At 44.8% G+C, this 20,386-nt stretch overlaps 1 long non-coding RNA gene across 1 annotated transcript in view; it reads left to right on the top strand.

The window, feature by feature from the left end:
• The window catches only part of LOC113939730, a 33,960-nt gene extending 13,777 nt beyond the window's left edge, over positions 1–20,183 (top strand). The window contains exons 2-3 of the long non-coding RNA XR_003525329.1: positions 18,684–18,736; positions 19,981–20,183. This is a non-coding gene — a long non-coding RNA (uncharacterized LOC113939730). The remainder of the gene's footprint in view (positions 1–18,683; positions 18,737–19,980) is intronic.
• The last annotated feature ends 203 nt before the right edge of the window (positions 20,184–20,386 follow it).

The raw sequence follows: 20,386 nt of genomic DNA, 5'->3' as shown, positions 1-20,386 counted from the left end.
ACGTCACTCAGGTTCACGATCCAAGGCTTTACCTTACTGAGGTTGGGGGTTGGGATTCTACCGGAAGAGCCCAAGAACGAGGCTGGTGGGTTAAAAAAAAAAAAAAAGGAGGGAGAGGGAGAGGCATTCTTTCTGCTAATCAAAGGAGAAACCAAATAAAAAGAATGAGGTCCAAGAAAAATATACCTCTATTGTTTTGGGGGCATAAGATGCTGGCTTGGAGGCTTCACTGAGTAATCCAAGCCACACCCTTTCTCTGTGGGACTAAAGGAATGTTGGCTGTTTCTCTGGAGGCCAGGTGGGAGGTGGGTAGACAGGTCTATGGAGATGAGAATTTCTTGGAGCTGGAACTCTGCGAACATCCCCCATGGCCTTGCAGCTGGGAGGCTGGGGCACAGAGAAGCAGGAATGAAGGGCTGAGTTAGGGCCAGGCACAATGACCACAGTAAGGGATGGGGGGGGGGAGCAGAGAAAGGTGGAAGGAAACGAGGAAACAGGGAGGGAAATGACCCTGTTCTTTTTGTCCTTCTCCGAACAGGGGCTTCTGTGTCCTCAAGAGCCCCTTGGCTTTCTTTCATGAAACCATAGGGCGGATACCCAGGGAGAGGTGGTGTGTCTGGGTCTGAGGTGCGACAGGAAGCAGGAAGTACCAGTCATTTCACAAGAAGGCTTGACAGTGTGGAGAGAGCCAGCGAAAACTGGCAGCCCCCCAAGGTGGGGTAGGAAAGTCTGGCCTGGCGTAAAGAACACTTGGCTCCACATAGTTTTGTGGGTATGTTAAAAAACAGGGCAGTCCACAAAGTTGTTCTGCCAGCCCACCTAAAACATCACTTTCTCTTCCCCATCGCTGATTGTTTCTCTATGATGACAGATCAGCTGCTGGCAGTGAACTTCCCAAGGAAGGCCCAAGGAAGGATTAATGTGACCAAAGGTCTTGGCAGGACGGTCCTTTCCAATAGCAAGTACTTAATTACAATTCTCATGAGTGTATGTAGGCTCCCGATGGACCCTACTACCTAATGTATCCCTCCTTCTCCCCTTCATCCTCTTTCTCTTTAGATTTTAGCAAGAACCTACTTGTATGGATATAGCTCTGGAATCACCTGTAACTCTATTTGGGGGAGAGTTTCACTGTTGGATCAGTGTTGGATTCATTTCCTTCTGAACACTTCCATCCCCCTTTTATTTTTGGATCTTTGTCTGTCTCCTGGGCTGGGGAATCTCTCACTCCAACTGTAGCTCCAATTCCTCAACTTCTAACTTATCTTCTTCAACTATTACTGGCAAAGACTCAGAATATGCCTCTGCTTGGTCATCTTGGATGCAAAATCTGTGAGATTCATCCACAGTGTCCTATCTTGGTCTATCTGAAACTGCATCCCTTTGAGAAAGACTGTATCAGTAGGGCACCTTCACTTTTCCAGAACGCTTGTTCTATAGTTGATTTGTTTCAGTTGTCAGGTCTCTGGACTTATGCCAATGGGCGTTATTAATTATTTAATGCACAGCAGCACTCTGGATTCAGAACTCATGGGTTTGCTCTCTCCCTCCCTCCCTTCCTGTCTTCCTTCCTTCTTTTGTTCAGTTTGCTCTGTGACTCTAGAAAAGTTATAGCACTTGTCTGGGCTCCCATGGTATCTCTTATTCAAAGGTGGTTTTTCATCAAAAGTTAGCATCCACTTATCCTTTCTTTTGCCTTTCCCAAGGCTGAGAGACTTACCTTAGAGATCCGTGACATGCTCCCTCATGGAGGAGTCTGGTTAGAACGAGTTTGAAGGAACTTAGGATGAGGGAAGGGTTGGAAGAAGTCCAGAGATTTTTGGGCTGAAAGATGACAGTCTAGTTGCCTTTCAGGAATCCCATGTCTTACCCTAGAAACAGAGAAGAACTAAGCATCTATGGGGCAACGGCCCCAGAACTTTCAGGGTTTAGAATGTGTATGGCAGCTACCATGGAAAATATCTTTGCACTGAACAGATGAGAGATGAACCAGTCTGGACATATTTCCATGATGTCAATAGCCATGTTTACAGTAGAACATATGGACGAAGTTTAGATTTGATAAGTCTCCATCACTTTTCACAAAAAGATGATCCAGCCAATAAAAGGTATACTTTAGCAAGTGCTTGTGTTAGAATTCTATTTGTCTGATACAGCGTGGAAGTACCCACCTGGGGCATTTTCACATTTTCCAGTTTCTTACCAGAGCTGTACCATCCAGTGTTCTGAATTAAAAATCTGAGCGCTCTGAGCAGTGCTTTGCAAGAAGAGTCTTTGCCACGCCATACAGAAAATAGCTCTCCAGGTGCACCTGTCATCTAGGGTGCTACCCTCACCATACTTGAGGTGGCCTTGACTATTAAAACAATGAGGTACAGGCAGCTGAAGCAATCAAAAACACTGCTGTTGGTTATGTCCTGAGCTGTAATTGGGTACTGATTGGGTGCCCTCTCTAAAACACTACTACAGCTAGTAATAATAATCCTTGAATTATTCCTTGAAAAGCCACTGCAAGTGAAAGCTCTGTACTAAATGAACCATGTGTCGCTCATTTCACAATGGCACCACAAGGCAGTGGCCTGGGTTTTCAGCCGGATTCCCCACAGTCGGTTACTGTGAGGATCTGGGCTAGCCGGTGTCACGTGGAAGAGTTCCTGGCGTCTGATAAATGCTCAACATAGGTTAACTGGAGTTAGCTCGATGCCTATTGTACATTGAAGGCAAACTGAGGCTCAGAACAATAAAATAACACACCCAAGTTCCCCTAGCCGGTACGTGGAAGGGTTGTGATAAAAAACCCAAGTCTGTCTGTGGAGAAAGGGAGTCCTGGCTCCACAAACACCATGCAGAACAAGGCAATCACTTAAAATTTTATCTCATGGGGCGCCTGGGTGGCTCAGTCCTTAAACGTCTGCCTTCGGCTCGGGTCATGATCCCAGCGTCCTGGGATTGAGCCTTGCGTCAGGCTCCCTGCTCGGCGGGAAGCCTGCTTCTCCCTCTCCCACTCCCCCTGCTTGTGTTCCTGCTCTTGCTGTGTCTCTCTCTGTCAAATAAATAAATAAAATCTTAAAAAAAAAACTGTATCTCATGAGTGATGACCCTATGGTTTATTTGTTTTCAAATTTTCTGGATATTTGACATTTTCATAATAAGATGCTAAGAGAATATTGGTGCCATCGGAACATGATGAGGCTCATGCAGAAGGCAAAAGGGCCTCGGCCAGGTGATCCAGGCTGGAATGTCAGCGTCTTCTAGAGGTGAGAGGGAGTAGCCACAGGAGCCGCGGCCTGAAGCTCTGCGCTCTCCCGGGGACATCATCCAGAGGCCGTCCCCACCTAGTTGGAGGATCGGTGGTAAGGAACAAAAAGGCTTTTCCCCCCAGCCCTGGCTGATGGTCACATTACATAATGTAAAGTTATGTGTCTGCTGCGTGGTTGGCAGGAGCTGATCGCGATATGTTGATAATACACGGAGTCTTGCATGCAAACTTTGTTTATACGCTGGGCCCTCCCTCGAGTCTGGGGCAGGTAGCTGGTTGCGCAGCCTCCATCGGAGCCTGGAAGTGTCAGTATTTTGTGGATACTCATGTTTATTTTGCTGTCTAACTATGTTAGCCATTGTGAGTTTGGTTAAAACAACGCACTTGTAAAGACACGGAGAAAGCATCCTTTGATACAGAGGCAACTACACTTCCACGTGTATCTGCCTTGTCAGATGGCACCCCTGTCCACGGAGGAAGGGACCACCCCTGGTCCAGAAGATGAGAGCCCTGATTTGATGCTTCATCGAGTTGCCTAAAAAATGTGTTTTTATGTGAATGCCCATTTAAATACATAACCAAGTTTCATGTCAACTGTGGCTGTTGGTTTCTGAGAACCGAGAACTGGCCTCCTGTCTTTGAAGGGATAGCAGAAAGATGCGTTCCAGTCTGTCTCTTCCAAGCCATCAGATCTGACTGGGAAAAGAGACCAGCCCTTCTCAAGAAGCCTCCACCATCCCAGCCAACAGGGAACTTGGGCCTCAGGTTGAGGCAGGTTCCCACGAAGCAGCCAAATGTTTGCAAAACAAGCACCAGGATGAAGAGGCTCGTTCTGCAGAGACATCCCAAGGTTGCGACAGTCTTGGAAGATGTGAGTGAGCTGATGGAAGCGCCCTGGGGAGCCAGGGTTGAGAGGCAGACCTGCCTGGGAAGAGCCAGGTCCCCTCTGCTCGCTGCTGCCCCGACCCGGCGTGCCGAGCAAGGGAGGGCTGACGGGTTGGGATAATTGTCCTGTGTTTATATTTGAAAAGGGATACTACACTTCCAGGATAATTCCCTCCAGCCTCCTCTTGGGCTAAGATTTCCAATTGGTCTAAAATCCCGAAGAAAAATCGGGGGCTGATTACCTGGCCGACCGGACTGCAATCACACCTTTCAATACTAATTATGTGCTCGTTGAGTTCAATGACATTGAGCATCCAGGCTCTGGCTGGGGCGAACCTTGCCCAGTGGCTTGCCCCACTGGCTTAAGACAATGATTTGAATGGACAAAGTACCCGCACTGTGCCTTGATAAGCAGGAAATGGACGCTTGTTTGCAAATAAGATTGGGAAATGTGATCAGCTTCTTGTTCGGCATCTGTCTTTCAGTAACTAACCCGATAACACTAATGTAGAAATAAATAATATGTCAGAAGACACCAGCGGGAGATCCTTTTTTTATGACTCCCCCTTACCTCCCAACTTTCTGTACCTGAAACAAAGGCAGAAGTAAATGAGATGTAGTTTTGTGGGTCCCCCCCACCGAAAGTATCTGGCTTGAATGTTTCTTTGTGGAGATTTGGGGAAATGATTTGGTGTGAGTCTTTGTCAGTGTGGGGATCTGTTCATATCTGGCTTCTCCTAGATGCCTGTCTTTGATCTCAGTCTTTTCTGACCCCCCCCCCCACGCCCCCGCCAGAAAGCTTTCCTTCATTACATAGAATAAAAATTTTACTTCTCCTTGGATGCAACATAATCAGCGTTCATTAGTTACATAAACAGCTTCAGTGTAGGTTCATTTGAGTGGTGTTTTACTTGGTGACTGGAATGCATTACCAGTGCCTACAGGCTCATGGAGGAGTAGCATAAGGTCTGGGTCAATGGACAGAGAGATTGGAGGCCGGTCATCTGGGAGAGTTGCCTGCATTGTGTCCGTCTTAATGTATCACTTCTGGCGAAGGAGTATTGGGTACGAGGAGTGAATGTTCGTGGTCGTTAATCTTTTCAGAATGTTACTTTCAAATCCTGACTCCTTGATCATGAACTGTGTACCCTTAAAAGATGTTGAAGGCCTGACTCCTCAGGACCTTGGAATGTGACCTTCTATGGACATAAGGGCATGGTAGATGCAATTAGTTAGGATGAGGTCATGCTGGAATAGGGTAGGCCCCTCATCCAATATGACTGGTGTCCTTTTCAAGAGGGGAAATTTGGACACAGAGAGAAAAGAAAGAAGTCACGGGGAGGATGTCAGGAGAAGACAGAGGAGAGGATGGACGCATCTATAAGCCAAGGACTACCTGAGGGGAGCAGATCTGGTGCCTTCCGAGGAGGGAGCATGGCCTTGCTGATACCATGGTTTCAGACATCCAGGTGCCACAAGTGTGAGACAATACATTTGTGTTGTTTTAACTCACCCAGTTTGTGGTGCTCTGTATGGCAGCCAGCCCCAGGAAACGAGTATACCTAGCTCCGCAGATCCAAATAATTTGGATGGGAAGAGCAGTGTCAGCCTGCCCAAGCCAAAGAACACATAAGTCCTTTGATTTTCCAACTTGGGCAATGAGAGGTTCTCGGGCTCCTTGGTCTGTTACCACTGATGTCTCAGAAGTCCCTGGCCTATCTTGGAGGTGTTTAAGTTTCAGGGGACTGAATCAACTATAAGCACACCTCAGGCCACATTACTAACAGAGGTCAGGCTATAACTGAGACAGCTGTTTGGTATGATAGACTTCTACTTTGAATTCCTACCTCATCCCCTTCCTTCACTCTGGAAGGGCAGCCAAGAGAGAAATGCTTAGAATAGGGCTTCACTTTAGAGTCAAGCCTGGTTAAAGGTCCAGATGGTTTTAATGGATTTTCTTACCTACTTGATCAATCTCAGGGCCCTTACTTTTAATGGCCATGTTTAAAACCAGTGGATCATAGAGGTAAAAGGAACTTCAAAGATCAATATTAAAACTTTCTTATTTTTGCTTAAGAATGCTGAGGTCCAAAGAGGGAATCGAACTTGCCCCAGGTGTTCTTGCCTTAAAGTAGACTTTGAGTCCACATATTCTGAACCTTGCTCTTAGTTAGACACCACGGCCCCTTCCTTCCTCTTCTCTGCAAGCTTCAAGGCTTGCCCCATGACTTGACAGCTTCTCACTCCTCTGTCTTCCCCCAAACTCCCATCTTCTTGCCACCAGACCACCCAGGATTGTTCTCTCTTTCCCTACAGAGCCTGGTCTCTCTCCCTAAGCTACTTTGGTCAGGAAGGAAAAGAGACTTAATGTGTGCTGCGTACCTGCTCTTTACCAGGCATTGTGCTAAGTGCTTTACCTGTGTTAGCAGATGAGGAGGCTGCAGGTCAAAGAAGTAAATGCCCAAGATCATGCAGCTATTAAAGAATAGAGCTGGGGGAGGTGCCTGGGGGGCACAGTTATTTAAGTGTCTGACTCTTGGTTTTGGCTCAGGTCGTGATCTCAGGCTCGTGAGACTGAGCTCCGAGTTAGGGCTCTGCTCTCAGGACAGAGTTGACTTGAGATTCTCCCTCTCCCTCTGCCCCTCCCCCTGCACTCTCTTGCTATCTCTTTCTCTCTCTTTCAAATAAATAAATAAATCTTAACAACAACAACAACAAAAGAATAGAGCTGGAATCCACATTTCTCTGGGGAGCTTCTTTCTCCAGCTAGAATAAGGGGACCACACCCAGTGGTACCATGCATGGGCGTAGTTGTAATAAGCAAAGGGTGGGTGAAAATGGTACCTCCATGCTACATTTCCATTCTCTGCCATGTTCTTCCAGCTCATCTGTTTCTTGTTTCCATGCCAACAAGGACATTTTGATTCAATAAGAGCAATGCCTGCTATCTGTAAATGAGGTGATTTATTTTTTTCTGCTCTGTACCTTCCCATCATAAATAGAACACATTTGGTGGTGGTGTACACAGACCGCTTCTTTGCACTCTTATAGGTCCAGCATCAGAGTCAAAGCAAATCAACAAATATTTGGTGGGTGCCCACGATGCCCAAGGTAAAAGGAGTGATGTGTGAGTTCCTCTGTTTGAGTTGGTTACTGGCCTCGAGAGGGATGACTCAGGTGCCACTCAACGAGTCAACGTGCCAAAAATAAGGATGTTCCATGAAGAAACCAGCCGTTGGCCACCCCTCAATTCACCTCCAAGCCTTTTCTGTCACGTCTCCCCACTCCCAGCCTAGTCCTGTTGCCACGGCCACGGCCACATCCTGCTCACTCATTTTGGTGCTGTGGCTGAGATTTTGCCTTGCCTCTTCTGAAAATGGCCCAGATGATGTAGTGGAAAGACTGGGTGCCTGGGCTCCTGACTCCCTGATCCTCCTCTGTTACAGGACCCAGGTGAGGGAAAAACCCACTGGACATCATTTTCTGCATTTGTAAATAAGGGGGCTCTCCCAAAGGAAATTAAAACAGGATATGGAAGAGATATCTACACTCCCATGGTTATTGCAGCATTTTTCACAATAGCCAAGATATGGAAACAACTTAAGTGTCTATCAGTCAAGGGATGAACGGAGAAAGATGATGCAGTACACACACACACACACACACACACACACACACACACACAACGGTATGTTGTTCAGCTATGAGAAAGAAGGAAATCTTGCCATTTACAATAACATGGACGGACCTTGAGAACATTATGCTAAGTGAAATAAGTCAGACAGAGATAGACAAATACTGCATGATATCACTTATATGTAGAATCTAAAAGAGCCAAACTCATAAAAACAGAGTAAAATGGTGATTACCAGGGGCTGGGGATGGGAGAATAGAAGAGGTATTTTTTAAGGGCACAAACTTGCAACTAGGAGACAAGTCCTGGAGATCTAATGCACAGTGTAGTGAATAAAGACAACATTGTATATTGTCATCAAACTTGCTGAGACACTAGATCTTAATTATTCCCACCACAAAAAAAATGATAATTATGTGCCATGATAATTAGGTGCTAATGATCTCAATCTAATGGCAATCATATTGTAATATATCAATGTATCAAATAAACATGTGTTTCACCTGAAACTCACACAATGTTATATGTCAAATGTACTTTGGTAACAAAGAACACGGTAATGAGGGGGCTCTACTTAATAAAAAAAATTTCAGTTTAAACCTTTATAATTTTTCTATGTCTGTCCCTGTTCACTCACTCTGTTCAAGACTTTAACCAAAACTCTTTAAAAATTGTTTTCTCCTAACTCATTGTAATTCACTCTGAACGTCAACACACTTAACTAAGTAGTTTTTTTAAAAAAAGATTTTATTTATTTATTTGAGAAAGAGAGCATGAGAGAGAGAAAACACGAGCATGGGGGAGGGGCAGGGGCAGAGGGAGAAGCAGGCTCTCCGCTGAACAGGGAGCCTGATGTGGGATTCGTTCCCAGGACCCTGGGATCATGACCTCGGCTGAAGGCAGACGCTTAGCTGACTGAGCCATCCGGGTGCCCTTAACTAAGTAGTTTTTATATTGTTTTGTTTTTACAGGCTCCTAGGATAGTTTCACAGTTGTATATTTTGTTTTCGAGCAAGATTGTTGACTACTGAATGTAGAATTGCATCATTCATATATTTACAATCCCAGGCACTCAACAAATTTGTATTGTATGAATAGACCTTAACTGTGAATTCCTATGTATTAACTTGTCGCCGATAATACTTTTCATTTGGTCTGCTGTTAAATTCTTTAACAATTTAGGTATTTTTATAAGTATACTCATAGACTTGTGCAGGTAGAAAAGATTCCCAAGTGGGTGTTGGGAAAATGTTATCCAGTTGGGGTAGTATGCTGGTCTCAGATTATAAAATATACAAAAGAGTTTATGCTGATTAGTCTCCTTGGTCTTTTTAACTCTACATCTTTCTGTCACTGATATCTATTTTTCCTGTGAGTGCAGTCGAAGATAAAATTGCCCACAGGATCAGGGATTCTGGATTCTGGTGGTTGTTACCTCTCCCTTGTGCCAATTAAACCTAGACAAAGCAAGGACCTTTATTCCTTGATATTGATTGAGTCCCCATCAAATTCCAGGCACTGTGCTGACATAGCAGAGGGCAGCCCTCAAGGAGCTTCAAGTTTGAATAGGAAGACAAAGCAAAAAAAAATTATTGGAAATTGTGACAAATATTTGAAGAAAGCCAATGAGTGCCCCAAACAGAGAATAATCGGGGTGAGGGGAAGCTGGGGGAAGGCTCCTTGAGAAGATGGCATCGAAGCTGAAACCTGGAGGAAGAGGAGCGCCATCAGGGAGAAGGAGGGCAGAGACAAGAGCACATTCAAAGGCCCTGAGGAGGGGAAGACTCTGGTATATGGGAGGAACCAAAAGAATGTTGGTAAGTTTTCAATCGTGGAGTCTGGGCACAGAGGCTGAGCAAATTTTCAAGCCCACCCTGCTAGAGAGTGGAGAATCCACGTTTGTGCTTTTTCCTGCCTGCCATGCTTCAAGGACTTACAGTCTGCTGGGTGTGGGTGTCTCTGCAAGGAAGTCAGAATGGATCACCTGTCAGGACTAAGGAGGCTGGGGCTTGGCTGACAGGATGTGGAGTGTGTGTACTTTCTGTTTATTCTTAAAGTTTACTTCCCTGCAAATCCATGCCTAACTGCCATGCACCCCTTCTACAAGGAAGCCAACACCAGCACTCCATCGCTCATGAGCAACCCTGCAAAAACAAATCCATATCCTCCATGCAACCCTAGGTGCCAGCCAGTCAGGCCTGCACTGGCCGGGCAGCCCAGAGCTTAGGAACAATCCGCTCCTCAGGAAGGGAGGGAAGAAAAACAATTTCAAATTCCAGGCGCTGAGGGCCTCTTACAGACGGCCATTGTCGGGAGAAGGGCAAACGAAACTGAGTAAAGGAGTCCCAGTGGCGCCTCTGGAAAGCGAGAGGATATTGAGGTTAGGGACTGCTGCTCAGGGTGCGTGAACGGTGGGGATGGGAATGGGTGATCTGAAGACAAGGCTCAACAGTGAGCTTGAGCAGCTTGTCTTTAAGGGGAGTCAGCTTCCCCATATTTAAAATTCTGAGAAGAGTAGTATGTGCCCTCGGGTTGAACACAGGAATGAGGATAGTCTTAGGAAAGGGTAACAGACTCTTTAGACGTCAGGGGTTCCCACAGGGGGCTGCCTCTCTCTTTAATTATGTTGTTAGCTAGACTTTCTCCCTCTCCCACCCCAGAGTGTCTCAGTGACTTACACCCTCCTGGGCAAAACTGTGTGAGCAGGGTCCTGTAGTTTCCTATTTCCAAAGATGAAGGTGGTGGGTGAATGTTTTTCAGTGTGATCTAGAATGGCTTCGTTAGCTGCAAAATGGTGCCATCAAGTCTTAAAGAGCAGGAGCCAGCATGGAGAGATGCCGTCGGGCTATTTTGACATTTGATGACGTATGATGACATATGATGAATGATGGTGATAAAGAGGAGGATGATGGTGACGGTGGCCCTTTCCTGAGTTGACTGAATACTACTGCCCACCAGGTGTCTTAGCTCAGGCTACTGTAACAAAAATATCACACACTGTACGGCTTATAAACAACAGAGATTTATTTCTTACACCTCTGGAGGCTGGGAAGTCCAAGATCTAGACGCCGACAGATGCAGTGTCTGGCGAGATCCTACCTCCTTCCTCCTAGACGACTTTCTTCTTCATGGGTAGTTCACATGCTAGAAGGGGAACTCTCTGGGGTCTCTTGTGTCAGGACATTAACCCATCCATGAGGGCTCTACCCTCAGAACCCAATCACCTCCCAAAGGCCCCACCTCTTAACACCACCCCATCGGGGGATAAGGTTTCAACATATGAACTTTGGGGAGATATGAGCTGTCCATTCCCCCTGGTAACTGATACTCAGCACTTCATTCTTATTGTCTAAATTGATCCTCACAACAACTCTGTTGGGCAGGTGCTAGGGCAGCCCCATTTTGCCGATGAGAAGACTGAACCACAAAGAGGTTAACAATTTGCCCAAGGTCATGCTGTTAGTAAATGGTAGAGCTCACTCTCAAAGCCATGTGTATCTAACTTCAAAAAGGATGATCCACCAATGAAATATGGATCATTCTTGAGAGATGAACCTTGAGATCTGATTAACTGTTATCTTTTTAACAAACGTGTATAAGCATATATAAACTACATTTAACATTTATTGGTTAAAAACCATTTTATCATATGGGATTGCTTTATTTGTTGCACTGCACCCTCTTCCTTGGACCTTTCAGACCAACAAAATATTGATAGATTGCAAAAACTCAGCTGTGGGCTTATACTCTTTGTTTTCCATCATATGCTTTTTAGTCTAGTAATAGCCAGAGAAAGGAAAGGTGGGGGAAATAATTTCCAGACAGATGGAACAGCAGAGGCAAAAATCAGGTATCACGAGAAATATGGCAGGTTCTGGGAACTACAAGTCAGCATGATGGTTGGACTGTAGAAGGCTGGGGGTATCTGGGGTAGGCTATGAGATGAAGCTGGGAAAATAGGCTGGTTCCAGATCAGAAAAGGCTCTTTATATAATGTTTAGGACTTTAGAGTTTATCCACAACCAAATGAAGGTTATGAAACTGGAGACAGACGAGGTCCAATTTGCATTTTTAGAATAGAATGGTGACTGCAATTGACCACTTCTCATGCTGTAGACCTAGATTCATTCCTTCTCCCACCCACACTCAGATTGTGAGAGCAGTTGAATTTTTTTTCATGATCAGGTCGAATACTCCACTGGTGCCTCTGAAGAGTTACACATTTTCCTCTTTGGTGTCAGAAAGTTGAGCTAACTACAGCCATTGGGGCAGCCCTGCCCTAACCCACTGAGAACATGGGCTCCCTTTCTGGTGTTCAGTCCAGGAGTGTACTCCCCACCATTTTTCTTTATGGGATACTAAAAGGACAGGTGCTGGGTTTCAAGGCTTTCAGTCTATTCACTATTCGCCTTTATGCTGAGTTTTGAATAATGTTTAGCTGAAGCCACTTGGGCGCAGAAACTGATGTGAGGTCATAAGTGGTTTTTCACCTTAGCTGTAAGTCATCCTACACATCAGGAAAGGAAAAGGTTAAAAAGAACCATGGCATCTCTGGACTTAATGACAAATAGAATGTGCTTTTTCTTTTTCTTTTTTTTTTTTTAAGATTTTATTTATTTATTTGACAGAGAGAAAGACAGCGAGAGAGGGAGCACAAGCAGGGGGAGAGGGAGAGGGAGAAGCAGGCTTCCCGCTGAGCAGGGAGCCTGATGCGGGGCTCGATCCCAGGACCCTGAGATCATGACCTGAGCCAAAGGCAGACGCTTAACGACTGAACCACCCAAACACCCCTCGAATGTGCTTTTTCATCTCCCGTTGGCACTTAGATCCTTAAATGTAGTCTCTACTACCATCAAAGCAGGATATCCAGTTAAGTGACAGGTGAATAAAGACTTTGAAAATTGGGCACATTGGCCTTTAAATGTGTCCAGTCTGCTAACCTCTCTCCTTGACTTCACTTTTCCTTGAAGTCAATGACACCAGCTCACCAGTTTCCACGTCAGAAACCATGGGTCAATGTGGGAGGCATGAAGGGGTGGGGGGGTGTATAGATCCGGACTTGTTTTAACATTGGGAGTGCTTCGTACTTTTTCTGATTCAGTTGTCCAATTTATTCAGATCACTAAATAACAAATTTCTTGAGGCTCAGTTGTGAAGGCCAACTAATTGGAATCGAGGAGCCTGGGTAATGACTGTGCCAGGAAGCAGAGCCAGAAAATTCCTTCCTTGTTACTTCATAGGTGTCAGGTCTTCAGAAGGTGAAGGACTGTTGTTTGCAGGGTGGGCCTTTGTCGCCTGAATGGAGCTTGGGAAACTTCGCAGCTCCTCTTCGAACTCCCCCGTAAGAAGTCAGAGCAAACACTGGAGGTCAATGACTAAATCATGCCTTAAACCCTTTCCATGAAGTCAAATTCCACTGCCAGCTGTTTAACCAGGACAATCTGGTACCTGGATGTGAAATTCTGACATCTATTTTTGAAGGGACAGTCCAGTGGATGATCACCTACCACCACCTTCTGACCAAAGGAAGAAGAAGGAATAAAAATAGCAGAACATGCTGTGTTGTCTTTGATTTAGTTAAATGGTTTGACAGCCCCAATGGCATATTTGAAGGTTGGCCACTAAACAATTGGTTATAATTACATATTTCTCTTCCATTTTATTTTCCCAGGGTGAAGTGGCTTCAAGTTCTAAATCTTCTCCATGTCAGAAGCCGTGGTTAACTTAGGAGGAGAGCAATATCTTGTGATTAAGCAAACCTATGGAGGTGCACTTTTGTACAGCAACAAACTTCCTATTTAGCTCAGAGCTTCAGTTCTCTAACAAACACAGTGGAGAAATAATCCAACATCATGAATACCACTGTTTGTATCTTCACTAACTCCTTAAAAATCAGTAATCTGTGTTATGGACATGATGGCAGGCCAACACATTTGTTCTTGGTATTTTAACACTTTTCACCTTTAGTAGGGTAATTGTATCATTATTAAAACGTATGAAAACATTTGAAGATCAGGCAGACAGTCTCTCTTCTGCTGACCTGCTTGTCATCCCTTGTAGTGTCTTCAATAAACTTCTATCTCCTTAAAAAAAAAAAAACAATTAAAGATTATGTGTAAGACTTTGTGTCAGGTTCTTCAAGGAACCTCCCTACCCCCATGGGTGTTCTTCTCTAATGGGGGATGCATTGCAAGGGTTGATGTGGGTTTTGGGGAAGAAAGGAATGCTGTGTCCTCCATCACAGTGTCTCCCTAGATCTTAGTAGATCCCGGGCTGTGAGGTATATCAGCCCTCATGGAGAACTGGGCTTCAGAGATTAACCTTCTCTTTGCCTAATAGTCATAGTTTCTGAAAGAAAGGATTTTCTTGCAGGGCTTAGATGCCGCCATCCTACATGGGCAGCCTTATTGGGCAGAATTAAGGAACAACATGCCCAAAGACATTTAGCTTTTTTCATATCCAGTGTGTATGTGGTTATCATTGACTTATCATCCCTTCTTTGGGGCTATCAGGTGTGGTAAGAGAGCAGGGCAGGCTGGTTTACCCATACAACATGGCGGGAACTATATCATAATATATAGGAATGAACCATTTTAGCCATTTTTCCTTAATTGTGTGTGAAAAATTAGGGCATCTGATGATTTGGTGCATCCCCTGCAGCCCCTTGCTCAGGCCATTCTCATCTTGTCCAAGGCCTTGGAGTATAATATCACTGGTGTGCCATTTACCAATGCATTTTGTCCCAGGGATAGAATTTGGTCTTTATAGGTGTATCTAAAAGAACTCTCTCTGCCTAACTTGTATTTGAATAAGCCTATAGACATACCAGGTGGAAACCCAAGGAACCTCAAGTGAAGACTCTAGATGAGCTCTTAGAACCACTGGTCCCCTTGTCAATGTGAGTTTTGTCCAGAGATCTCTGGGAATCCTCAGATTAGCTAAAATCTGAATGTTGATCCCACTGTTGTATTGGATCCTGCTCTGCTCTTGCATCACGTTTCCCTTGAGAATTATGTGTTTTCAGTAGACATCATGACACCATGAGACAAACAACATTAAGTAAATGTTTCTACACTGCTGTCTCCTTGCTTGTCATTTCTTGCAGAGCCGGGACTATGGTGAGGTGAGCAACATACCTAGAGAGCAAAATGTAAGGAAACACTCACTCTCAGGGTCATACAGGTGCACGGTTGGTGCCTGAGAGTGAGTGCCTCCCGACTTTTCACACCCTTGGTGCTTCTTTACTTCACCCAAGCACTGAATAAAATCATGTTTTCGTTAATTTTTCACAATCATAATATTAACAACAACAGGGTCCTATTGAAATGGGGACTTCCATGTATTTGGACTTTCAAGCCAGATATTCCCTAACACCCGTCAACTCATAACACATGGGACTTGACGCTGTGAATTGCTGAAGGTCAAGAATTCTCAGAGTAGCTCTCTAATAAGAGAAATGTCACATATCAAACCCAAAGACTCCTTATTCTCAGCATGGCCTATTAGGCAAGTGATCCTTGTACCAATTCACTGATTCATTCCTTTAACAAATATTTATTGAACCCCTGCTATGTGCTGGAGACTGTTCTAAATGCTGGGACCACAGCCATGATTAAATTAATCAATGTCTCTGCCCACATAAAGCTTATATTCTAGCAGGGGAGGCAGATCAAAGGTAAGCAAATATGTGATATGATGCCAGTAAGAAAAATAAAGCAGATCTAGAGGGTAGCGAGTGTTGGGTAGTGGAGGATGCCATTTTAGAGCGAGTGGCCAGGAACGATCTCTCTGAGAAAGTGGCATTTGAGTAGGATCTTGAGTGACATGAAGGAGAGACACAAAATGCAAGCATCACGTAGAAGTACAGTGGTTATTTTGTGAACTAAATGCTTTCTACAGTGCATTTGACTTTTCAGTAAGAAAGTACAAGGTCAACATGGACAACAATGTCAGAACAAGACTGTCACTCGCCAAGCAAGGCTTTCTGAGCTATTTTAATCTACTTGCTGTGGCAAGAGGGAGTAGGTGGGGTAGATGGTCCATAAAACTGTTGGCTCCCTGGGCATCATGTTCAGACTGGGGATTTGAGGTCTGCTGAGTGATCCTCTGTTTGTTCTTCTGAATTAAATTAGAATTGGGCCGGCTCCATTTCGCGGTTTTGTTCTTCAGTCTCTGGTGGACCCGAGCATCAGCCAGCTTTCATTTGTGTTGATTCACTTGGAGGAAAAAACTGCCTGACTTGAGTGAAATGCAACCATTTCTGGTCGGTGGCTGCAGATGCTGTTTCCATTAGCCTTTCTGGGGGGCAACGTTGGTAGGGTTTTAGATGATGCTGCACGTGGCACGACCCAGGAGTGCTCGTGCAGTGGATTTCGAAGTCCCACCTGAGGCTGGGGGTGGACAAAACCTGCAAAGACATTATTATGTACAGTTGATGGGGCCGGCGAATACGTCAGGGGAGGCCTGGACTCCACCTCGATGGATGAAGCTCTAGCCTGGGATGAGCCCTTTGGCTTGAAGACAGGGGCTGGTTTGGGCAGCCTCTTTCTTCTCCTCCAGCCTGGCATTCAGATGAAGTTTACATCACAACGGGATCCGGGTAAGCGTGACTGGGAGTGCTGGGAGATGCCCCAGGACATCCTTGGCCAGAGGTAATATTGTAGCCCTGTTCCGAGCCAAATACTAAAATTGGGCAAAAAATGAGCTCTGCAGCTCAACACTTTCCTGCTTTACCTTGATGAGTTGTTAGGTGAAAAAGCTCAGGACCTCAGCTCTACCCGCTCCTCCCTTATATTCCCCCTTCCTCTTCCAACTGCAAACTCCCCAGCTCAAGGCGGTGCCCTGAGTAGATGTGTGTCATGCTCTAGGAAGATTGGTAGGAAGAACGCAGGGAAGAAAGAAAAGGCACAAGGGAAAGAAGGAAGAAGAAATTTCTAACCCATCCAGAGTCAGTCTTAGAGACATTGCTCTACAGGACACGGTACCGGCCTCAGGAGTGAGAATGGTCTGGTTCAGATTTGACCCTCTGCGGAAAGCACTGTGTGACTCAGACACCTATCTGAGCCTTGGATTTTCCTCATCTGTAAATGATTCATTTCAGCAAAATAACATCAGTCGAATGATGCTGCGGAATTGCTGAGCAAATTGCCTAACTCATCATACAAGCATGTAACTTGAGAGTTGTTTCATCTTTACTTTATTTAGACACTGAGACCCCCATGTCGGGAGGAGGGGGCACTGCCTGACGTGGCATGAGGTGGCACCCACCTATCCCAGGCCCACAAGGTCTGGGGCTTTACATAGCTAAGAGTTTTGAACAATCCCAAAGCTTCTGCTAATACAAGAACTTCATAGAGGTTCAGATGCCAAGGAAGCCATCGAAAGCAGTGATGGTTACTTTCATGTCGACTCGGCAAAGATAGAGCACTGACCTATTTAATCAAACAGTCGTCTAAATATGCTGAGAAGGTATTTTTGCTGGTGTGGTTAACATTTGCAACCAGTGGTTCTGTAAGTAAAGGAGAGTACCTCCAAAATGCAAGTGGGCCTCGTTCAATCAGTTGAAAGACTAAGGAGCAAAAGCTAAGGTTTCCCAGAAAAGAAGAAATTTGCCTCTAGATTGCAGAATCAATCCACAGCTCAGGTTTTTTTAAAATTTAATTAATTAATTAATTAATTAATTTGAGAGAGAGAGAGAGCATGTGGAAGCAGGGGCAGGGACAAATAGAGGCCCCCTGAGCCCAGAGCCCGACGTGGGGCTTGACCTCATGACCCTGAGACCATGACCTGAGCCGAGACCAAGACTTGGACGCTTAGCCAACTGAGCCACGCAGGCACCCCCACGCCTGAGTTTTTAGCTTGCTGGCCTGCCCTATGGACTTTGGATTTCCCAGTCCCCATAATCACATGAGCAAATTCCTGAAAATAAATTTCTTTATTATCCTCACATAGAGATATATATACACACACACACGTGTATCATGTAAAATATATATTTTATGATTATTATACATACACATATATAATGTGTATTATAAAACTATGTATTTATATTTATATGTAAACTATATTAAAATATAGAGAATAAAAATTATATATATATGTAAATAGATATTAATGCCCTATTGATTCTGTTTCTCTGGCTAAACCTGACTGGCGTAGAAACTCATGACTTACGTCTATGGATGATTTTTAGCTGGAATCTTTTTTCAGCTCATCTATTATAGGAATCTAGACTTGAGTCTTCACTGAAAACAAACAGAGAAAAAGGATGAAGGCAGGAGCTCCTGGCTCGGTGGGGACCGGTGTGGGGAAGGATTTCCTAATCCTAACCTGAAAAGGGAATTTCAGGGTGGAACGGACAGCATCCCAAACCCCAGCCCGGCGTCCCGTCTCTGAAAGGCTCAGGGAGGAGTAAACAGTTTGGGTGGGGTGTGGAGTTTTGCCGGCCCCATTGCCTAGCATTCTGGGCCTTTCCCCCAGGGTTGGTCATGGTGGTTTGTTTTAAAATTAGTTCTTGTTTGGCCTGTGGGAGAAGAGTGAATTGCAGAGTCTGGGATGTACTCTGAGCCTTTTGCATTTTAGGTTCTGAGGCTGGATCACTTGGCTATTTTAAAAGTGGACAGACATGAGCCCAGGACTACCCTGTGACCAAATCTCTGTCCTCATGGTCAGAACTGGCTAGAAGCTGACACTGAACCAGAGGCCATCACCCTGGTCCAATCTGGGAAGGATCTCCCCTGTTCCAAATAGAGCTCCCTGCCTCCCACGCTGGGAGGCCCCCCAATCTTCCCATATGGTTGTCCCTTTCGGGAATGACCTGGCAGCAGCTGCCCCCTTGCAAAAACATCATGCCAAAGATGCCCCTGACCGTGAGCATCCACTGACATTTCATTTCATCTTAAGGGCTAACCGGCGTTGCCTCAAGCGGAGTCACCGTAGAACAAGACGCAGGACAGGTATGCTTGGATGGGATGGGTGGCAGGATGGTTGAGATACTAACTGCATGTAATTACTTTGGAAATTTGGAAAAGAAGTCTGGCTCTCTGGGAGTCAAGACACAATCATTGTGGACTAGGGAGTGACAGACACTAATAGGGGGGCTTCTACAAAGGGACATAAAAGAGCATAAAAACTGGCATCCACCCACTCCACCGGTGTGTTTTCAGCTGCCATGAAACCTTCTTCTATTGCGGAGTTGTCTCCTCTAAATATGTTTCCCCCTCTTCTGTCAAGTTGGTTTTGATTCCAGCATCAGAGTCAGGCTCCACAAGGCTGACTATACATAGTGGCTGGTCCCTGTGAAGATATCTAAACCACTCTTGAGTTCAGGGGTACCGCTGAGGGCTGTGCTTAGTGCATTTACACTGGGCAGCAGGTATTTAAGTCAAGAACCATATCGACAAGTCATATCGCAAACATGTGTTGTCAGCTAATAAAACACACCCTCATAGACACACTTGCTCCAATAGACATGCACACACATGTACAAGCCATTCTGCTACATTATAACCTGAGTTTAGTTCTATTCATTTCAATTCAGCAATTCTTGATTTCTTTGCCAGATATCCATGGCAACTGGGCCTTTAGACACTTGATGGTACCTGCTTAAATCTTTGGTTGGCAATTCATTCTCATGGCTACCAAAAAAGTGATCCTTGAGGTAAAAATAAGCTTGGTAAGAACATTAGGATTTTAATACCCCAGATAGAGTCAAACAAACAAAAAAAGAAGTTAGAAATAAGTGGATAATTTGCTGTAAACTCATATTAAATTATAATAAAAAACTTCCACACATCTGTCGTATAGACAGTAGATTCTGTTCCAATTACAGGTAACTGCGTAGTCTGCCATTCAGTTAAGAAGGTTTATATAATTTGTGTTCAGACAGATAAATGAACAATGAAACAAGATAATGCAATTGTTGACATGTCTCCCTAACAGAACCCTGATTTGGTTAAGGTTTGGAGAAGCAATGTGTCGGGGAAGGTGGGCAAGGTGGATGCTAAGGGAGGGTCCTTGGTTAATCTAAGCCAATCATGAGACTCTTAAACTTCCCCTTTCCAGTGATAAGCTTGGACGGGGCAATCTAATCTTAGCATATGAAGGATGATGGGAATATGCTAGAGACTTTGGGGAAATATTGCACAAAATGATTTATCAAAACAGACTCTTCCTTTTTGTCTTGAACTTTGCCTTATAGGAAGTAATTTTCGAAGCTTGCAACCATCAGGGAAAGCCAAGAGACTCTGAGAGAAGCCAACTATTGAGCTTCTGAATTAACCCTTCCTGGATCCACCTACCTCATGACTTCTTGATGTGTCCCTCCTGTTTAACGCACTGTTGTTACTTCCATTGGTATTCTTTGCAACATTAACTAAGAAGAAAAATAAAAGCAAATGAGGTTTCGTCCTGAGTGAAAGATAATGTGGTGGACAAAAAGTCATTTGTACTTTTTATAACTCTGGTAGTCATGTAAGAAGAATACGGCAATTTGACACCCCCCCCCCCAAACACACACACGTGTACGTGTACACACACATTCCATTCTCGAGGCTGATATATTGGAGTTGCCAAGTATTGGAAGTGTGATAAGCTGGTGATGCATT

The sequence above is a fragment of the Zalophus californianus genome, chromosome 16 (genome assembly GCF_009762305.2).
Source record: "Zalophus californianus isolate mZalCal1 chromosome 16, mZalCal1.pri.v2, whole genome shotgun sequence".
Taxonomy (NCBI): Eukaryota; Metazoa; Chordata; class Mammalia; order Carnivora; family Otariidae; genus Zalophus; species Zalophus californianus.
Note: the sequence above shows the minus strand (reverse complement) of the source record. Positions and strands in the feature narration are given on the sequence as shown.